This window comes from Gopherus flavomarginatus, chromosome 13 (assembly GCF_025201925.1).
Source record: "Gopherus flavomarginatus isolate rGopFla2 chromosome 13, rGopFla2.mat.asm, whole genome shotgun sequence".
Taxonomy (NCBI): domain Eukaryota; kingdom Metazoa; phylum Chordata; order Testudines; family Testudinidae; genus Gopherus; species Gopherus flavomarginatus.
The window spans coordinates 652,088-674,532 of record NC_066629.1 but is presented as its reverse complement, the minus strand read 5'-3'; the positions used below and the strand labels follow the sequence as shown (position 1 = coordinate 674,532).

The 22,445-nt window shown below is 45.9% G+C and overlaps 1 pseudogene; it reads right to left on the bottom strand.

Annotated features, from left to right (window-relative positions):
* LOC127033506 (E3 ubiquitin-protein ligase TRIM71-like) overlaps positions 1-22,445 on the bottom strand; it is a 41,510-nt pseudogene that overhangs the window by 15,433 nt on the left and 3,632 nt on the right.

Here is a 22,445-nt window from a genome sequence, read left to right as displayed (position 1 = left end):
GCACTCAAATCAGTTCAGCAGCAGCAGCGGTGGTGCAGACAATTCTTTAGCAAATTATAATTACTGGTGTGTTATATCAAACTGAAAAACAGTTAGCAACTGTACTGGACAATACTGTCCTGAAAAATCAGTCTCATTTTATTCCATTAAGGCATTGGCAGCAGCATTTTAGCGTTTTCAGATTTAAAATTTATGTCCGCAGACCTAAGACATCAATGCCAGCTAATAAATAAATCCCTTTCTCCCCCCGAACCCCACCAACTAGTGTACTGTTCCATGCCTCTCAACCATTACACTCCTACTAATGCAAGATAAGCATGTAAAGATTTAGGGTGGCCTTCCAGACTCACTGGTGAGTTGGAGAAAGGGGGATGGGGAGACTGATCTGTTTTGCTTTTGGTATTTCTAGATTCCTTTCAAGTTCTTAAGTGTTAGGTGGTCAGGTTCCATCCCATCTGGGTGCTACTTATTACTTTGCCAACAGGCAATCCCCTCAATTTATTTCAGTAAGACAAAAAGGCATTGCCCTAATGGCCCTGCCTACCACCTCTGCGTTCTGCTAGTGACCCAGGCCTGTTACTGTCAAACACCACAGTAAAGGCAACTGAGGGCACGTCTACACTACAGGATAATTTCGAATTAACTTAAACTGGTTTTATTAAACAGATATTATAAAGTCGATTGCACGCGTCCACACTAGGCACATTAATTCGGTGGTGTGCGTCCATGGTCCGAGGCTAGCATCGATTTCCGGAGCGTTGCACTGTGGGTAGCTATCACTATAACTATCCGGCCAATAACTTCGATTTGCGGCCACACTAACCCTAAATCAATATGTTAATATCGATTTTAGTGTTACTCCTCTCGCTGGGGAGGAGTACAGAAATTGATTTTAAGAGCCCTTTAAATCGATTTAAAGTGCATTGTACTGTGGACGGGTACAGCGTTAAATTGATTTAACGCTGTTAAAATCAGTTTAACAGCATAGTGTTGACCAGACCTCAGGGATTGCCTAGGCCAGGGGTAGGCAACCTATGGCACGTGTGCTGAAGGCAGCACGTGAACTGATTTTTAGTGGCACTCACACTGCCCAGGTCCTGGCCACCTTTTGTATTTTTTGGGAAACTATTAAGCTTTTCTCCCCCTGATATCTTAGGCAAGAGCAGTGATCTCCAGAAGGAAATACAGCAGGTTTACTGCAAAGGCCCGAGACTTGGAAGTAGAATATAAAATGATAATCCCAGCTCTGCTACTAATTCATGGCATTCATAAAAGTTAGTGCTTTGAGGATTTCAGATGTTCAATGGCAAAAATCCAGAGACTGATTTTCAGAGGGTCCTGAGCATCAACAGTTCCAACTGAAGTCTCACTTACACACTGTAGGTTTTCAGCACCTCTGATAATGATGTTCTAGATGTCTAAAGTTAAGCATTTAAATGGAGACCATCTTTGAAAAATTCAACCTATCCTCAAAGCCTCAGTATCACCATCTGTAAGATGGGGCAAATAAAAAACATCTACCAAGAATTGCTGAATCTCTTGATTGTATTGAGAGTCTGGTTTATTAAGATCTGATTTAAGGCCTGATTTAGGACTTTTAAATGTTTGAGTTTGGCTAAACTGCCTACAAGTGTGTTATCAGATTAATATTTGAAGAGCTTTGAAAGTGGGCAGTGCTGTATAAGTGATGTGTTACTTATTATAGCTCAGGAGAAGATAGTAGTTTAGGGCCTGATTCTGTCATGTGTCTCACGCTGAGTAGTCCTTTACTTGGCAAAAAGTTCTACTGACATCAGCAGGATTATCTGCAGAGTCAGGTACTACGCAGAGAGAGTAAGGATGGCTGAACTGGGTCCTTACCTGTGTATCTGGTCAAATTCCTTTCTGCCTACCAAAACACTTCCTGCAGTTTGAAGGGGCATGGTAATTTTCTTCCATCCTTCTCTCATATTTAGATTTGTTGTGCGCTGCTGCATTCCACCTTTCTTACAAAATGCTTTATGATCCTTGAATGCAGAAATGCCTTCACGCACACTCTGCTTAAATTCATCCGCGTTCCTATTCTGATCATTCTAATCCAAGTAGCTGACGCTTACTACTTGTCATGTGGCACTGCCCAAAACTCCCAACCATGCTTGGGGACCCATTGTGCTGGCACTGGTCAGAGCCATACTAAGAGACAGTCTCTGTTCTGAAAAGCTGCAGATAGTTGTTGGCAGCTATACAGCAGCAATGAGGCATGTGCCACCTCCATAACAAGATAGCTCTACAAGAGCAGAACTTTGAGCCTGTCATAAACAGATAGCTAAGGGTTAATGTTCTTTTACCTGGAAAGAAGTAACCTGAAACACCTGACCAGAGGACTAATCAGGAAACAAGACTTTTTCACATCTGGGTGGAGGGAAGTTTGTGTGTGAGTTCTTTGTCTTTTGTCTTCTGCCTGTACTCTCTCGACTATGAGAGGATTTTTCTGCCTCCTGCTTTTCTAATCTTCTGTTTCCAAGTTCTAAGTACAAAGATAGGAAGACCATAGGTTTGTTTTTTTGTATTTACATGTGTGTAGTTGCTGGAATGTGTTAAATTGTATTCTTTGTGGATAAGGCTGTTTATTCATATTTCTTTTAAGCAATTGACCCTGTATTTGTCACCTTAATACAGAGAGACCATTTTTATGTAATTTTCTTTCTTTTTACATAAAGCTTTCTTTTTAAGACCTGTTGGAGTTTTTCTTTAGTGGGGAATTCCAGGGAATTGAGTCTGTAGCTCACCAGGGAATTGGTGGGAGGAAGAAGTCAGGGGGATATCTGTGTGTGTTAGATTTACTAGCCTGACTTTGCATTCCCTCTGGGTGAGGGGGGAAGAGAGATTAGCTCTCGGTACTTCTGCTTTCCAGGACTGGAAATAGAGAGGGTGGAATCCCTCTGTTTAGATTCACGGAGCTTGCTTCTGTGTATCTCTCCAGGAACCCAGGGAGGGAACACCTGGAAGGGGGGGGGGAATGGTTTATTCCCCTTTGTTATAAGACTCAAGGAATTTGGGTTTTGGGGTCCCCAGGGAAGGTTGTTGGGGGGACCAGAGTGCCCCAAAACACTCTAATTTTTTGGGTGGTGGCAGCTTTACCAGGTCCAAGCTGGTAACTAAGCTTGGAGGTTTTCATGCTAACACCCATATTTTGGACGCTAAGGTCCAAATCTGGGAATATGTTATGACAGAGCCTACAAGTTACAACTCAAATTGTGCACAGTCTCACGTGGAAACAGCTTGATGTCCCTATTTATGAAAGGAGGATGCGACAAAGATGCATGTGAATAGTGTGCTGGCATTTCCTTTGCTTTGCTGCTGACACGAAAGTTCCTTCCTGAATAGTGAAAAGACATGACCAAGTACAACAAGGGAGAGGGTGAGGTAGAGAATAGGGGACAGTTTTTTGCCCTTCACACACAGGGGACATTGGAGAAGCAGGCACAGCTGGAAGACAAAAGGGAACATTCCTTTAGTCACATGAGTGACTTACCTGAATATCCTGGTGCCCTTGCTGAGCATCTCCTAGCAGTTGAATGGTGAGGGTTCCAGAATCCTGGAGGACACCTTGAAGGTAGAGAAAGTTATGACCCACATGTGGTCCCGTGGTGCATTCCCAGCAGATGGGGACAGAACAAGTGTCACAGTAGAGATGTGGCACCTGGAAAAGGACACAGGGGAAAAATATGGTATGACACATTAAGCTACCCACAGAAGAAAACAAGTATCTTAATCCATAAGAGGTGATATTACGGGTAGTAAGCCAAGTGTTCACAACAGCTTCTACAGAGGAAAAGCGATCCCTCTTGTAAGCAGCCACTCATATGTGGACAAGAATAAAATAGAAGTGTTATTATTTTCTTTGCAATTGTTGGGATTTTATGGATCCCAATGAATCTGATGCTGGATAGAATCAAGGGACTTTGATGCGATTCAATTTGATGTGATTCAATTCAATTCAACACGGCTTTATTCAATGTGTACAAAAGGAGAACCCCTGGTACAAAAAATCAGGCAGTGTCCCTCTGGCAAGGAGCCCCTCCCCTTGCTATTTTAGAGCACATGGCACTTACATAACAACCTACATAACATGAACCTCTAACCAATCAGAGTTAATCTTTCCATATATGGGTTAGTTTATCACATGCTCATAGTTCTCCATTCCACATGCTGAGCTCACCCTTCTCCCCCTGGCCTTCTCTAGAATGTTCCTAGGGCAGCGAGCCACAGCCTGCTTCCCTATGCATAAGCACCCTGCAAACCACATTTTATCCAAAATGAACATAAGCATACCCTTAACAAGACAGTACCAGGATGTCCATCTCACCCTTATCTCAAGAACGGAAACCATCTGCCAACACTCACCCATTTGGGTATGTCACCTATTGCACATTTCAGATAACTTTTCTTGCATATACAAACATTGCATAAACTTTCTGAGCCATTTAAATTTACTGTCCTGTTGTTGCACTGGGCACATCAAGCAAAAAAAACAAGGACAATCCTCTCTATTTATAAGACAGGACATACAAGGCAAACTGGATGCAAACGCTTGCCATCATCACCAAAGGTGGTATCGAAGTCAAGGACTGTGGCAATTCTCCTGTGCCAGCCAGCACTTTCAGTGTCAGTGGAACTTCTGGGAAGAAACTGGAATTAGGAGGAAGAAACTGTACATTGTAAGTTAGTTAAAGAATTTAAAGATTAGCCTGTCCACTTTTTTAAGACAAATGGAATCATGTTGGTTAATAAACCTAAACTAAATCCCAAACCCACATTCACTCCAGAGTGAAACTCTGTATATGCCATATCATGTATTTATTCACTACCAGTACCTGCTTGCATGTTTGCATTCCATCCAGGGAGCGCCACCTAGCCCCACTCCTGGCCTGGGCCCAGGCCCCAGATGCCGCCCCATGCCTGGGGCCCCAGTCTTGGCTCTGCTCCCACCTGCAGCCTTAGGCCCTTACCCCGTCCATGTCCCCCCTCTCCCCCAGAGCCATGACCCTACTTTTGGCCCCAGCTTAGAGGAAGTGAGGGAGCGCAGGTGGGGTGGGGTGGGGGTGTGAGGAAAAAAAAAGTTTGGGGACTGTTGTTCTAAGGTGATATATCAATAGGCTTTGCAATCTAGATTTAATTACAAGAGAAAGAGAATCAGTGGGGGACCACCACTTAATATGACCATGCTTACTCCAGCTCCACCACCCTTTCTTAAAGTTAAGCTTTTAAAAAAAAAATCTAATCTCCCCCTCAGAGACCTCAACATATGTTCACTCTGCAATGAAGATAACTAGACAGTGAAAGGCAGCTGGAAGAGGACAGAGTGTAGTCAACTTCAAGATGACCTGCTAGAATCTTCTAAACCACCAGGTCTCAAATTGTGAGTCGAGCCCCCAAAGTGGGTTGCGACCCCCTTTGAATGGGGTTGCCAGGACTGGCTTAAACTTGCTTCAGCCCTTGGCAGCAGGACTCAGGTTGCAGGCCCCCTGGCCTGGGGCTGAAGCCTTGAGCTTCAGCTTTCCCCTCTCTGCCTCCTGGGGCTTTGGTCCTCCCACCCACCCAGGGCAGTGGGGCTTGGGTGGGCTCAGGCTTCAGTCCCCCCACCTGGGGTCATGAAGTAATTTTTGTTGTCAGAAGGGGGTCACGGTGCAATGAAGTTTGAGAATCCCTGCTCTAAGCACAAGTTGGAAAAGGCAAAAAGTGCATTACTCTTTGGAGCCAACTTCAGTTTTAATTCTTTTACCTTCATACAACTTAATGCAACATATTAAGAGGTACTTTAGCTGCACTGGTTTCTTTATTTATCTGAGCGTTAGCGTCTGCATACACCCCAGTGCACCCGCAAAGAATCAGAGGGCCAGCCTGCCCCCTTCGTTACCATAAGTGTAAGGAATCCAGATCTATCTGGGTGACGGAAGGGAGCTCTGTGGGTAGAAGCACAGCACCATGCCCACCGACAGCCAACTCCACAGTGAATTAGCGAGTCAGAAAACTGACTGCCATCATTTATTATTCACAGTCTCCTTCTCTGAACCTAGCCCCAAGGTTCAGGGCCAGCAGCCAACTTTCCTGTCCCTCGCTTGTTTTTGGTGGTGTTTATTTTGCTTCCCCGCCCCACCAAACAGGGCCCCCTGTGCCAAATAAATCTAATGGACTGTGATAGTTGTAGCTCAGAATAAGGTTTTGTATTGATTCTAATCAGGAAGATCCAAACGAACACAGATCTTTCACCAAAACAGCAGAGATTCCAGTTTTTTCTTCCAGTAGAAAGATACATATAAGGGTTCTCTTTCAAGCAGACAAATATATACTAAATTTGTAGAGACCCACATATAAAAGACCCTCCTAATCTGCTGCCCCCCACATAGGGTGACCAGAGAACAAGTGTGAAAAATCAGGAGAGTGGGTTGGGGGGTAATAGGAGTCTATATAAGAAAAAGACCCAACAATCGGGACTGTCCCTGTAAAATCTGGACATCTGGTCATCCCACCCCCAATTCCCATTTCTGGAGTAACAGACTGAAATCGGAAGGGTTTGGATCAGGCCTGCACAACTGGTAAAGCGGCGAGGGCCACATTACTCCAAAGGAAACAGCTGAGGGCCGAACTCCCCCGGCCCCGCGGAAACATGCCCCACCCCCCAGGACCTCCCGGCCCGGCAGAAACACCCCATCCCAGCACCGCACAGCGCTGCAGAAACAAACCCTGCTTCCCCAGCACTGCCCCACTAAAACAGCTGTGGGCCAAAAAGGAAGGTTGGGGGTGGGGAAGTGATACTTGATTTTAAAATCAGCCAGGGTCTCCCAGCTGAAGAAGTGGCTGGGAGCCCTCAGGGTCAAATTAAAGGGCCCAGGGCTCCGGCGGCTGGGAGAACCCGGAGCTTTGCAGGGCTGGGGCAGGGATTTAAAGGGCCCAGAGCTCCTGCTGCTGAGGGGGGCCTGAGCCTTTGAAATCCCAGCCCCAGCCCATCTGCTGGAGCCGCAGCCGGGATTCAAAGGGCTTTGGGCTGCCTGAAGTGGCAGGGAGCCTTGAGCCCTTTAAATCTCAGCAGCAGCCACCGGGATTCAAAGGGCTCTGAGTTGCCCGTGGCGGCGGGGAGCCCTGAGCCCTTTAAACCTCAGCCGTGGCCGGGAATCTCTGCGGGCACCCCAGAGCCCTTTGAATCCCAGCCGTGGCTGAGATTTAAAGGGTTCTGGGCTGCCCACAGCTGCGGGCAGCCCAGAGCCTTTGAATCCCATCCGCGGCTGGCAGGGCTGGCTTTAGGAAGTGCAGGGCCCAATTCGAACATTTTTGGCGGGGCCCCGCAGGGAAGACTGAAAAATAAAAAAAAATGTAAAAAAAAAAGCCTCTCATTTCTTAGCAACTGGTTCCCTATAAAAAGTTCTGCCACAGTATGTATTTTTTGTACCAATAGGGTTACCATACGTCTGTATTTTTCTCCCGGATGGCAATTTAAGAACCAAAAAGTCTGATATGTCCGGGAAAATACAGATGTATGTTAACACTACCTAAAGTTCGTTTTTAAAAAGATGGGTCTGAACTAGAAATGAGCTCTGCTACTCCCTGAGGGTGTGCTAGGGTGCACGTGTGGGTCCCAGCCGCTCCCTACCCTTCTCAGGGTTACTTCCCTAGGAACTGCAGGGCACCAATGGACATGGGGCTGGCTGGAGGTGGAGGGGGGGAGGGCGCTGGATATAGGGTCTGGCTGCAGGCTGGGCAAGGGGTGTGGGGCAGGCTGGAGACGGGGTGTGGGGTCGGCTGGCTGGTTTCAGGCAGGGCCACGGGGGGGTGCAGCATGGGTTGGCAGGGCTGGAGACAAAGGAGTGTGGAACTGGCTGGTTCAGGCAGGGGGGTGCGGCAGGAGTTGGTTGAAGACAGGGCAGAGGGTGCACGGCTGGTGTGGGCAGGGAAGGCGTTGCAGTGGGGGCTGGCTGGAGACAGGGCAGGGGGTACAGGGCTGGCTGGAGACAGGGATTTGTGCAGGGCTGTAGGCAAGGCAGGGGGTGCGGGGCTGGCTGGAGACGGGGTGGCTGCGGGCAGCGGGTGCAGGGCTGGCTGCAGATAGGAACTGGTGCAGGCAGGGCAGGAGGTGCGGGGCTGGTGCGGGCAGGGGGTGCAGGGTTGGCTGGAGACAGGCTGGCTGCAGGCAGGACAGGGGTGCAGGGCTGGTGCAGGCAGGGGGTGCAGATACAGGGGGTACAGCCCATCCTATATGGTGAGTGCTCCCTCCTCCTCCCTCCCCCACCAGGGTAGCAGCTGCAGTCTGGGGCTTGGGGGCTGTTTAAATGGCCCAGGGCTCCCATGCTTACACTGCCTCAGCCCTGTAAATAGCCGCAGGAGCCCTGAGGAAGTGGTGAGGCTCCAGCGGCTATTTAAAGGGCCAGGGCGGTAGAAGTGACGGGAACCCTGGACTTTTTAAATAGCCCCTAGAGCCCCGCATCCCTACCCCAGGGCTCCAGCAGAGGTGCTCTGGTGGCAATTTAAAGGGCCTGGCACTCCAGCCCCTGCTGGGAGCCCCAGGCCTTTTAAATTGTCCCCTGGGGAAGCTGGGCCACCCCAGTACAGCGCACTGGCTTTTGCCGGTACACCATACTGGGGCTTGCGCACGGAGCCCTCTTAGGGGCAGCCCGATTCAGGGGAATTGGTTGAATTGGCCTAAAGCCAGCCCTGGCGGCTGGGATTTAAAGGGCTCTGGGCTCCCGGCTGCTGCGACAGCCCAGAGCCCTATGAATCCTGGCCACAGCTGAGATTTAAAGAGCTCTGAGCTCTCCACTGCCGCGGGCAACTCAGAGCCTTTTGAATCCCGGCCGTGGCTGAGATTTAAATGCTCTGGGCTTCCTGCGGCTGCGGGCAGCGCAGAACCTTTTGAATCCCGGCCGTGGCTGAGATTTAAAGTGCTCTGGGCTTCCCACGGCTGCGGGCAGCCCAGAACCCTTTGAATCGTGGCCGCAACTGGAATTTAAAGGGTTCTGGTTTCCCCGCGGCTGCGGGCAGCGCAGACCCTTTTGAATCCCAGCCACGGCTGAGACTTAAAGAGCTCTGAGCTCCCCGTGGCTGCAGGCAGCCCAGAGCCCTTTGATTCCCGGCCGCGGGCTGCAAAGTGAGCCTTCGCAGGCCGCATGCGGCCCACGGGCCATATGTTGTGCAGACCTGGTTTGGATCATGATTAATGGACATCATATACATTTTTAAAAACTATGACTAATCTTGGATTAGTACAAACACAATCTGTAGAAGGATAAAAAGTTCATCTTCCATTACAGAAAAGCATTCTATCATGACAAAATGTATTCATTTTATCTCATTTTTAAGAACAGAATTATGTTTTATGTTTGCCTCAGACAAGTTTCAAAAGATTTCAAGTTCTCCCCCACTCAACCACATCCCCCAAAACCAAACATATGCAGCTGCTTTGCAAAAAGTTCTCTTTCTGGGTGTCACATTTCAGGGTGCCTTACACTTATATTGTTATTTTCTTGTTTTTAAAAACCATAAAGGCAGGAAGCATAAGATTGGGTTTTTCCCTGTCTTTGAAACTTCATTTTTGCCCCACTTGAAGATACACAGATAATGAACGGGCGGGGCAGATTGCCACGTTGTAATTTAACGGATGGGATTTTGGAATGACCTCTAAGCCATGGTAGCATTATCAACCGCTGCCCATTCATCCACGATTACTCCATTTAAGAACAAATATTTTGTGAATATAGCCTCAGAAATAAACAGCCATCTTGTTTGGGGCGGGTAGTGTAGAGAAGGAAAATTGGAGATAAAGATATCCCTTTCTTCCTAAATTAAAGAAAAATAATCATAATAATAATTAGGGATCACATGAACTATTTTTACTGGATTTACTGTTTGGTTTTGTAATTATTACTAGGCTGTTCTGTTCTAAAGATAGTTAAGGAATAAGTGATTTTCTTTTTAAATATTCTCCACTGTTAAAGTACTACACTCAGGAAGAGGGCAAAAATCAAATGTACAACTATAAAATGGGAAATAATTGGTAAGACAGTAGTACTGCTGAAAAGGATCTAGGGCATACAGTGGATCACAAATTGAATGAGTTAACAACATGAAGCTGCAAAAAAGGCTAAATCTCATTTTAAAGTGCACTAACCACAATACTGTATGTAAGACATGGGAGGCAATTGTTAATTCTACTCAGCATAGGTAAGGCCTCAGCTGGAGTACTGCGTCCAGTTCTGGGCACCACACTTTAGGAAAGATGTGGACAAATTGGATTGTCCAGAGGAGAACAATAACAATTATGAAAAGTTCAGAAAACCTGGCCTAGGAGAAAAGGTTACAAAACTCGGCACGTTTAGTCTTGAGAAAAGATAACAGAGGGAACCTGATACCAGTCTTTAAATATGTTAAGGACTGTTACAAAGAGGATGATGATCAATTGGTGTCCATGTCCACTGAAGGTAAGATGAGAAGTAACGGGCTTAATCTGCAGCAAGGGAAATTTAAGTTAGATATTAGGAAAAACTTTAACTATAAGGATACTTAGGTTCTGGAATAGGCTTACAAAGGGAAGCTTTAGAATCTCCATCATTGGAGGCTTTTAAAAACCAGTTGGACAAACATTTGTCAGGGATGGCTTAGGTTTACTTGGTCCTGTCTCTGCACAGGGGCCAGACTTGATGATCTCTTGAAGTCCAGTCTGGCCCTACATTTTATGATTCTATATACCTGGGCAGGGGAAAAGAGAGAATATATGGCCCTGAAAGTTTACACTTGTGGAATATTTGGCAGTTAGTGCCACTGTTAAGTCGTAAACAAGTGGTAAAGGTGGGTCTGTAGGACCGTAACATTTTCAATGGAGCAACCTTCAAACTATATTGATTTTTAAAATATATTATATGCACGTAAAATTTGAGAAGGTGCTGTGCTTGGTGGAGATGATTTATTCGGGTGATTAGTTTACCTTATTGGCACTATAGAAGAAAGTGTCCAATTGTGAGCTACATTCCAATCTTCTTTAAATACCAGTGTCAGGGTTCCTTACCCACTCTCAACTCTGGGGTACAGATGTGAGGACACATACGAAAGATCCCCAAGACTGATTTCTACCAGCTTAGGTTAAAACTTCCCTGTGATGATGCAGTTCTGGTGGGACCCAACTGAGAGTTCCAATTCTGGACCAATTGCTCAAACAGGGTAATCACAGCCCAAGGTTCGGGTTTTTCCACCTCTAAGGTAAACCAAACCAGCCAAACAAAAAGGACTTCGGTTTCACCCCTCCGGCTAACCACAAGTCACACAAGCAATTTCCTTAGACACTCCAGTCTCCCAGTATCACCACCAGTCCCACTTGTCCTGGGGATGAATGGTTATGAAAACCAACACCCCAGTAAAAGAAAAAGGCTCTCTCAATCCCAAAGGACCAAGCCCCAGACCCAGGTCAATATACACATCAGATCTTACCCACAAATCACGCTGTTGCCAATCCCTTAGAATCTAAAATCTAAAGGTTTATTCATAAATGGAAAAAGATAGAGATGAGAGCTAGAATTGGTTAAATGGAATCAATTATATACAGTAATGGCAAAGTTCTTAGTTCAGGCTTGTAGCAGTGATGGAGTAAACTGCAGGTTCAAATCAAGTCTCCGGAGAACATCCCCCGCTGGGATGGGTCATCAGTCCCTTGTGTAGATCTTCAGCTTGTAGCCAAGTCCCTCCAGAGGTAGGAAGCAGGACTGAAGACAAGATGGAGATGAGGCATCAGCCTTATATAGGCACTTCCAGGTGTAAGAACACTTCTTTGTTCTTACTGTGGAAAATTACAGCAAAATGGAGTTTGCAGTCACATGGGCCAGTTTCTGCACACCCTGCTGAGTCACAAGGCGCATCTGCCTCCTCTCAATGGGTCAGTTGTGTAGCTGATGGTCCTTAATGGGCCATCAAGCAGGCTAAGCAGAGCTAACACCCACTTGTCTGGGATCTTTCCCAGTAACACAGCACAAGTTTGAAATATAGACGTATCATAAACAGATAAGAAAAGTTAATAGCACAGAAGTACTTTATATCTCTTTGACTATAAAGAGTTAACAAGTTCAGTAAGCCTGGCTGTCACCTGACCAGAGGACCAATCAGGAGACAGGATACTTTCAAATCTTGAGGGAAGGAAGTTTTTGTGCTGTGCTGTTAGTTTTGGTTGTTGTTCACTCTGGGGGCTCAGAGGGAGCAGATGTGCAACCAGGTTTCTCTCCAATCTCCCTGATACAGTTTCTTATAGATCCAGAATAGTGAGTACAAGGTAGATAAAGCGAGTTAGGCTTATGTTTGTTTTCTTTATTTGCAAATGTGTATTTGGTTGGAAGGAGTTCAAATGTGCATTTGACTGAAAGGAGTTCAAATTGGTATTTTGCTGAAAAGATTTTAATTTGTATTTGTATACTTAGGCTGGGAGAGTATTCCCAGTGTCTATTGCTGAAAGACCGTGTACCTATTACATTTTAAATTTACAAAGATAATTTTTACTGTTTTTTTCTCTTTAATTAAAAGCTTTTCTTGTTTAAGAACCTGATTGTTTTTTTTATTCTGGTGAGACCCCAGGGGACTGGGTCTGGATTCACCAGGGAATTGGTGGGGAGAAAGGAGAGAAGAGGGAGAGAGAGGCTGATTTCTCTCTGTGCCAGGATTACTTTATCTCAGGAAGAGTCTGGGAGGGGGAAAGAGAAGGAAGGAGGAAGGTGAATTGTCCTCTCTGTTTTGTGATTCAAGGAGTTTGAATCACACAGTGCTCTTCCAGGGTAACCCAGGGACGGGAAGCCTGGGAGAGGCAACGGTGGGGGAAAGGGTTTACTTTCCTTGTGTTAAGATCCAGAGGATCTGGGTCTTGGGGTTCCCCTGGCAAGGTTTTGGGGGGACCAGAGTGTACCAGGCACTGGAATTCCTGGTTGGTGTCAGCGCTACAGGTTCTAAGCTGGTAGTTGAGCTTAGAGGAATTCATGCTGGTACCCCATCTTTTGGATGCTAAGGTTCAGAGTGGGGAATTATACCATGACATTGGTGGGCAGCATGTGGGATATATAGATAGATAGATAGATAAGATAAGATAGAATCCAAAAGCCAGTGAGGTTTTTATTTCTCTCCCTGCTAGCTATCTGCAGGCAGACTGAGAGATTTGGGTTTAGAAGCAAAAGCCAGTAGGATTTTTTCTTTCTCTTTTCCTGCTAGCTGTGTGTAACACAGGCTAGAGGAGATTGTTTTTAAAAGCAAAGGTCTGCAAGTTTTTTTGGTCTCTCCCTTCTGAGTACTCTGAAGGCATAGGCATTAAATTTAAAAAGGGTCTTTTGTTAAACAAAGGGACTCCAGTTGTGAGTCACCATACACCAGCAAAACACATTTGAAAATGAATGGTTTTTTTTTCTTTCTAACTCTGTCGGGAATAGCTAGGTAGAAGGAGTTAAAAAAAAAGACTCTGTAGCTAAGCAACCTGAAGAAGGCAACAGAAAAGCAGCATTTCAAGCAGTAAACAGCAGAGGGCACCCCAGCACAAGGAAGCCGGAAGCATGAGTTCCAAGGAACGGGCAAAACTGGAGGCAGAAGAACAAATCAAAGACACAGACCACAGGCGAGACATGGAAAAAAAACTACAAGAGATGGAGCTGAAAGAAAGAGAAAGAGAGGCAGCCCAAAGGAGAGAGTTGGAACTCCTGAGGGAGGCCCACCGGCAGGCCCTGGAATTAGAACAGGCTAAGCAGAAGAACGCAGCCGATCTTAGCAACCCTTCGCCAGTTATTGTTCCACATCCCAAGAAATTTCCCACCTACAAGGCAGGTGATGACACTGAAGCCTTCTTAGAGAATTTTGAAAGAGCCTGTCTTGGGTACAACATCCTTGAAGACTAGTACATGATAGAACTGAGGCCACAGCTCAGTGGACCCTTAGCAGAGGTGGCGGCTGAAATGCCTAAGGAGAACATGAATGACTATAAACTTTTTCAAACCAAGGCCAGATACAGAATGGGGATAACACCTGAACAGGCCCGTCGGCGGTTCAGAACCCTAAAATGGAAACCAGATGTGTCATTTCCCCGACACGCCTACCACATTGCAAAGAATTATGAAGCCTGGATATCAGGAGCCAATGTTAAATCTCTGGACGACATGCACCTCCTAATACAACTGGAGCAGTTCTTAGAGGGTGTTCCGGAGGAAATCGAAAGGTACATCCTAGATGGGAAGCCCAAAACTGTAACTGAGGCGGGAGAGATTGGAGCCAAATGGATGGAAGTGGCAGAAAAGAAAAGAGCTACTGTCAAGGATAGCGACTACCCCAGGGGGCACACCAACAATAAACCCTATCACCGAGGGCAACCCAGGACCCCACCTACAACCCAAGGAAAGCCGCCAACGCCCTATTCTCTCACCTCACCAATCTCCAATAACCCACCTCGGCCCAGTGACAAGTCAGCTGGAAGATGCTTCAAGTGTAATGAACTGGGACATATAAAGGCCAACTGCCCCAGGAACCCCAACCGAGTGCAGTTCATTTTATCTCCATCACTCCAAAGATCCCCAGACCCAGATGTCTCTCAAATACCCTCGGAGCGAAGGGAAATTTTGAGAGTGGGCAGAAAGAAGGTTATCGCGTGGAGAGACACAGAGGCACAAGTGTCAGCTATCCACCAATCCTTAGTGGACCCCAAATTCATCAACCCAAAGGCCCAAGTGACAATTTACCACTTCATGTCACAAGCGGTAAACTTGCCTACAGCTAAACTGCCTGTCCAGTACAAAGGCTGGTCAGGAATGTGGACTTTTGCAGTCTATAACAATTATCACATCCCCATGCTACTGAGGGAAGACTTGGCCAACCAGGTAAAGTGGGCCAAGAGGGTGGGAATGGTTACATGCAGCCAAGCCAGGCAAGCTTCCAGATCCATCCCTGTTCCTGAACCGTCCACAGAGGCCCCGTCTGTGTTGGCAGAGACCCTGACAAAGGTAGTGGACCCGGATTCCCTGCCAATGACTGCAACAGCCACAGTACTTCCAGTCCCAGACCCGGACCTGGAAACGCAGCCAGCACCAGAACTATTGCCAGCACTGACGCCAGCGCTTGCAAACACACCTTCAACCCCAATGCCAGAGGGCGCCAGCGAGCCTGAACTGACAGAAGCAGCAAACAGCCAGACCCATGAGGCTCAGCCAGAGCCTGAAATACCACCTGGTGCACCAGCGGAGATCGGTTCACCAGCCACGAAAACAACCCCATCACCTACATCGCTTCCCGAAGGACCAAGCCGAAGTCCACAGTCTGAGGAGGAACTTGTGTCTCCAACTTCCAGGAAACAGTTCCAGACTGAGCTGGAAGCAGATGACAGCCTTCAGAAAGCTTGGGCAGCAGAACGGAGCACCTCACCGCCTCTCAGTTCTTCTAACAGGTCTCGGTTTGTTATAGAACAAGGACTTTTATATAGAGAGACTCTTTCTGGTGGACACCGGGAAGACTGGCATCCACAAAAACAGTTGGTGGTTCCAACTAAGTATCAGGGGAAGCTCTTAAGCTTAGCCCATGATCATCCCAGTGGCCATGCTGGGGTGAACAGAACCAAAGACAGGTTGGGGAAGTCCTTCCACTGGGAGGGGATGGGCAAGGATGTTGCCAAGTATGTCCAGTCTTGTGAGGTGTGCCAAAGAGTGAGAAAGCCCCAAGACCAGGTTAAGGCCCCTCTTCAGCCACTCCCCATAACAGAGGTCCCATTTCAGCGAGTAGCTGTGGATATTCTGGGTCCTTTCCCAAAAAAGACCCCCAGAGGAAAGCAGTACGTACTGACTTTCGTGGACTTTGCTACCCGATGGCCAGAAGCAGTAGCTCTAGGCAACACTAGGGCTAAAACTGTGTGCCAGGCCTTAACAGACATTTTTACCAGGGTAGGTTGGCCCTCCGATATCCTTACGGATTCAGGAACTAATTTCCTGTCAGGGACCATGAAAGAACTGTGGGAAACTGATGGGGTGAATCACTTAGTTGCCACCCCGTACTACCATCAAACCAATGGCCTGGTGGAAAGGTTTAATGGAACTTTGGGGGCCATGATACGTAAATTTGTGAATGAAAATTCCAATGACTTGGATCTAGTGTTGCAGCAGTTGCTCTTTGCTTCCAGGGCTGTACCACATCCCAGTTTAGGGTTCTCACCGTTTGAGCTTGTGTATGGCCAGGAGGTTAAGGGGCCATTGCAGTTGGTGAAGCAGCAATGGGAGGGGTTTACCCCCTCTCTAGGAACTAACATTTTGGATTTTGTAAGCAACCTACAAAACACACTCCGAAACTCTTTAGCCCTTGCTAAAGAAAACATAAAGGATGCTCAAAAAGAGCAAAAGGCCTGGTATGATAGACATACCAGAGAGCGTTCCTTCAAGGTAGGAGACCAGGTTATGGTCTTGAAGGCGCAACAGGCCCATAAAATGGAAGCATCATGGAAAGGGCCATTCACGGTCCAAGAGCGCCTGGGAGCTGTTAACTACCTCATAGCATTTCCCAATTCTCCCCTAAAGCCCAAAGTGTACCACGTTAATTCTCTCAAGCCCTTTTATTACAGAGATTTACAGGTTTGTCCGTTCACAGCCCGGGGAGGAGATGACGCTGAGTGGCCTGGAAGTGTCTACGACAAAGGGAAAAGTAACGTTGGCATGGGAGAGGTAACCCTCTCCACAACCTGGAAACGTCTGCAGCAGCAACAGATCAAGAAGTTGATGCACTCTCCCCTGAAAGTTCCCTTACATCAACTGGTTAAAAATTGTCCTTGCAATGTGAAGAATCTTGTAGTTTTACATAATTAGTGGCATATGTAAGGATGCATGTGTTTATTGATCTGTTTATTTTAAAGTTCTAGGGAGAAATCACTGCCCGTGTGGTTCCACACTGTCAGCGATTTGGGGGGCGTGTCATAAACAGATAAGAAAAGTTAATAGCACAGAAGTACTTTATATCTCTTTGACTATAAAGAGTTAACAAGTTCAGTAAGCCTGGCTGTCACCTGACCAGAGGACCAATCAGGAGACAGGATACTTTCAAATCTTGAGGGAGGGAAGTTTTTGTGCTGTGCTGTTAGTTTTGGTTGTTGTTCACTCTGGGGGCTCAGAGGGAGCAGATGTGCAACCAGGTTTCTCTCCAATCTTCCTGATACAGTTTCTTATAGATCCAGAATAGTGAGTACAAGGTAGATAAAGCGAGTTAGGCTTATGTTTGTTTTCTTTATTTGCAAATGTGTATTTGGTTGGAAGGAGTTCAAATGTGCATTTGACTGAAAGGAGTTCAAATTGGTATTTTGCTGAAAAGATTTTAATTTGTATTTGTATACTTAGGCTGGGAGAGTATTCCCAGTGTCTATAGCTGAAAGACCGTGTACCTATTACATTTTAAATTTACAAAGATAATTTTTACTGTTTTTTTCTCTTTAATTAAAAGCTTTTCTTGTTTAAGAACTTGATTGTTTTTTTTTATTCTGGTGAGACCCCAGGGGACTGGGTCTGGATTCACCAGGGAATTGGTGGGGAGAAAGGAGAGAAGAGGGAGAGAGAGGCTGATTTCTCTCTGTGCCAGGATTACTTTATCTCAGGAAGAGTCTGGGAGGGGGAAAGAGAAGGAGGGAGGAAGGTGAATTGTCCTCTCTGTTTTGTGATTCAAAGAGTTTGAATCACACAGTGCTCTTCCAGGGTAACCCAGGGACGGGAAGCCTGGGAGAGGCAACGGTGGGGGAAAGGGTTTACTTTCCTTGTGTTAAGATCCAGAGGATCTGGGTCTTGGGGTTCCCCAGGCAAGGCTTTGGGGGGACCAGAGTGTACCAGGCACTGGAATTCCTGATTGGTGTCAGCGCTACAGGTTCTAAGCTGATAATTGAGCTTAGAGGAATTCATGCTGGTACCCCATCTTTTGGACGCTAAGGTTCAGAGTGGGGAATTATACCATGACAAGACAGTATACAGCCAATATTCATAACTTCAACTACAAAATGATACAGACATACAGACAGCATAATCATAATCAGTGACCCATACCCTGGTCTTAGACACCTTATATGACCCCCTTTACATAGGATTTGGTGCCACTACAGGACCTTGGTTGCAAACCATGCTCTATATGGTCCCAGTTTATATCAATAATGTCACACCCCCAATGCAAAATTGATGCAGGAAGGGATGACACAGACATCACTGACTGCATCCCAAGAGCTCCCCATCCTGGGTTCTGTCTTACTACAGCTTTTCCTGGGTTTGAAGCTATATTAATGTATAACAGAAATGCTTTACCAAACTTACGTTTAATAACACGATTGAATTTCTTTACAAACTTAAGGTAAAACTTGGTTAGAATAATAGTGGATTGGATTTCCTTTTGCAGCAGGATTCCTGTATGTCTCATGTGATCTTGCCAAGAGCTAAAGAACATAGCTACTTTATTCATACACACTCTGGCAAATGTTTGGAACCCAATTAACATTAAATCAACATAGATATTAATGTTATTTACAGTGTAGGAATCTTGGCATTTAGCCATGAAATCAATATGGTAGTGTGCCTCAGTTTCCCCTTTCCTAGTGCACGTCAGGTCTGGAATGTCTTTTCCCCTGTGAAAAGTTTCAATACTGTTTACAGGCATTAACTGTGAAACATTAGTATAGCAAGGCCTTTTACTATAAAGTGTGTTCTCATGTACTGCTTTCAACACGTTCAAGGGACTTTCCAAAGGATTGGGCACATGGTACATTCTTACAATTCTGGGTAATAGCAACACATTAGTTACAAAAATCACCATTAGCAATAATAACAAATTCATTGCAAGTGTCCATTTACAATTATGTTTATTATGCCACACCTTTGGCTCAATACCCTTGGAATTTGGGAATTTTAGAGTTAACTTTTGGCTTCTCTTTGCAAAATTCAGTTTTCTTTTTTCTCCTTGTCCTGCAGGATCAAACCCTGATTCCTCTTGCTTAACCACATTTACTGGCTGTTGGGGTGGGCTCTCTGTGCTAATAGCTATTAGCAAGTCTTTTTTCTCCCTTCCAGCCAGGTAATTTGCATTAACACAAACACTAGCTTTTAATTTCTTAGCTGCTACCAATTCCAAGGCTGGACTCTGTCTTACAGAGATACTACACAAATTCAAAGGGTCTAAGAGTGAGAGTTTGCTTGCTCTTCCCTGCATCCTCAAGCCTTTATCGATAAAACTATTTTGCTTCGAAACACCAGTAACCCAATCTGTTCTCAGATCCTGAAGCACAGGTTGCTGGCTTACAGAATTGGCATGGAGATATTCCTGTTCCAACACCATTGTCTTCCCAACAAGCTGGCCAAACCCAGGCACTTGGTCATAGGGCTGTTTAAATTCCTTAACAACTTTTATTCCATCTGAGACCGTCTCAAAGCTATCCACACTGGATTTTTCAAAAGGAAAGTCAGTGGATCCATTCACAACAGAAAATTTTTGGCTGTTAGGAACTGAAACTTCATTGATTAAATCACTTTTACACCCTTCAGTTGCAGCAAACTGCTTGCACAGATTACCCTGAGAATTTCTTTTCCCAGGAGCTTTTCTAAGCAGCAATTCACCCCTCTCAGAAATTCTGCCCTTATCCTCTTCACCTAGGGCTTGCTCTAAAGGAACACTTTCCCAAGCAACCACAGACTCTTTCTGGGTCTCATTTACATTTAGAATCACCTCTGGCCCACCAGGCAGATTTTTACACAACTCCCTTTCAGGCAAACTTACAGACTTTCTAGATAACAGGTTAGAAGCATTTTTCTTCCCTTGGCCATGAACAAGTTCAGGAATCTTTTCCTTTTTGCTACAAGTTGTCCAACTGTCAGTAGGTAACACAATTAAATCACCTTTTTGCTCTCCTTGTGTCCTGGCTAGGGTATCACCCTGATTAGACAGAATTGCGACACCCTTTTCCAACCACACATTAGCAACTGGCAAACTACAAGCACCAGAATTGTCTGATCTCTGGGATTTTGCTAAGACACTAACTGGATGCCATTCTTCCCAGCAGACACAAACTTAGGACCATTCCCTTCCTGGGCTTTAGCTGTATTTACAACCAACTCCGAGACAACTGAACTATTCTCAACCGTCACAGGCTGAAAGGCACCTTCTGTCTGCTCCACAGACAAAGAAGAGCCAGAGACACATTCTCCTTTACCAGACACACAGCTTAGGATTTCATTTCCCTTGTCCCAGCACACAGGGCTGTTCACAGACAACTGCTTGGAGACCGGGGTAGCTTCCTCCATAGGCAAGTCAATACCCCTGACAGACACAGGCACAATTCCTTCACTGTCACATATCTCCGCACAGGAAACAGGTAAGGGATAGGGACACTCATTTTCCACTATCCTTGTCTTTCCACACTGCTGACTAGACAAAGCCCTTGGCTCACAAGGCTGCCTAGGCTCCTCCAAACTTTTCCTACCAGGCACATTGCCATTTCCAACAGGTAAGCTGCTGCTTTTTTCATTATACTGAGCTACTTCCAGCAAATCATAGTTACCCATTTCAGGTTTACTTTTACAAGCTGCACTAGCCGCCAATCCATTACCCATTACAAATCTACCCTTTCCTTCCTCAGTTAGGGCTTCCACCTGACCATTTACTTGAATTTGCTCCTGAGAAACATTTTCCTCCCCAATGAGATCTTTTTGCTCTTGATCCAACTCCAGATTCACTTCAGAGACATTAGACAGACATTCAGAAACTTCATCCCCAGACACACTTCTTTCTTGGACAGACAAACAGCTATTACCCACCAGGTTAGACTCCCCCTCTCCCTGGCCATAGCAAAATTGGTTACACACAGAAAACTGCCCAGAGTAATACCACATATCAACAGAGTTATAAACTGGATTGTTAAGAGGATACAGTTTCTGCTGTTCTTCCCTTGCTTCTTAGACTTGGAGCTGAAGTCTGGCAGTTTCTTGTTGCATCTTGTGAGTCTCCTGTTCCATCTTGTGAGTCTCCTGTTGCCTCTGTGGAGCTCTCTCCTCAGCAGCCAGTAATTCCAGACTCCCCTTACGAGCTCTGTCTTCTAATTCAGCTATTTTCTGCCTTTCCAGCAATCGCAGGTCTGCTAGTTTCTGTTCATGCTCGAATTGCAGTTTATTCGCTGCCTCTTTCATTCGAATTGCTTCTGCCATTTCTGTAGTATCAGGTAAGGGCTGTCCTCCTGCCTCCTGATCACTGGCCATTAACAGATCTCTCAGTTCTTGATTTGTAGCTTTCTTTCTAACGCTTAGTCCCTTTTCTGAACACAAATCTTCCAGGGCTTTTTTGTCAAGACCCTCATATGCCCTTTGCTCATCCATTGCAACTGCTCTTCAACCAACCAAACTCTCCATCCCAAATTTCAGATTTGGATAGCGTGGGGTTCTGACCCAAAGCTTAATTGACCTGGTTCTATGGAGTCTAGCACGACTACGCCACTGTGACGATGCGGTTCTGGCGGGACCCAACTGAGAGTGCCAATTCAGGACCAATTGCTCAAACAGGGCAGTTACAGCCCTAGGCTGTGGTTTTTCCACCTCTAAGGCAAACCAAACCAGCCAGACAAAAAGGACTTTGGTTTCACCCCACTGGCTAACCACAAGTCACACAAGCAATTTCCTTAGACACTCCAGTCTCCCAGTATCACCACCAGTCCCACTCATCCTGGGGATGAATGGTTATGAAAACCAACACCCCAGTAAAAGAAAAAGGTTCTCTCGATCCCAAAGGACCAAGCCCCAGATCCAGGTCAATATACACATCAGATCTTACCCACAAATCACGCCGTTGCCAATCCTTTAGAATCTAAAATCTAAAGGTTTATTCATAAATGGAAAAAGATAGAGATGAGAGCTAGAATTGGTTAAATGGAATCAATTACATATAGTAATGGCACAGTTCTTAGTTCAGGCTTGTAGCAGTGATGGAGTAAACTGCAGGTTCAAATCAAGTTTCTGGAGAACATCCCCCGCTGGGATGGGTCATCAGTCCCTTGTGTAGAGCTTCAGCTTGTAGCAAAGTCCCTCCAGAGGTAAGAAGCAGGACTGAAGACAAGATGGAGATGAGGCATCAGCCTTATATAGGCACTTCCAGGTGTAAGAACAGTTCTATGTTCTTACTGTGGAAAATTACAGCAAAATGGAGTTTGCAGTCACATGGGCCAGTTTCTGCACACCCTGCTGAGTCACAAGGCATATCTGCCTCCTCTCAATGGGTCAATTGTGTAGCTGATGGTCCTTAATGGGCCATCAAGCAGGCTAAGCAGAGCTAACACCCACTTGTCTGGGATCTTTCCCAGTAACACAGCACAAGTTTGAAATATAGACAGTATACAGCCAATATTCATAACTTCAACTACAAAATGATACAGACATACGGACAACATAATCATAATCAGTGACCCATACCCTGGTCTTAGACAC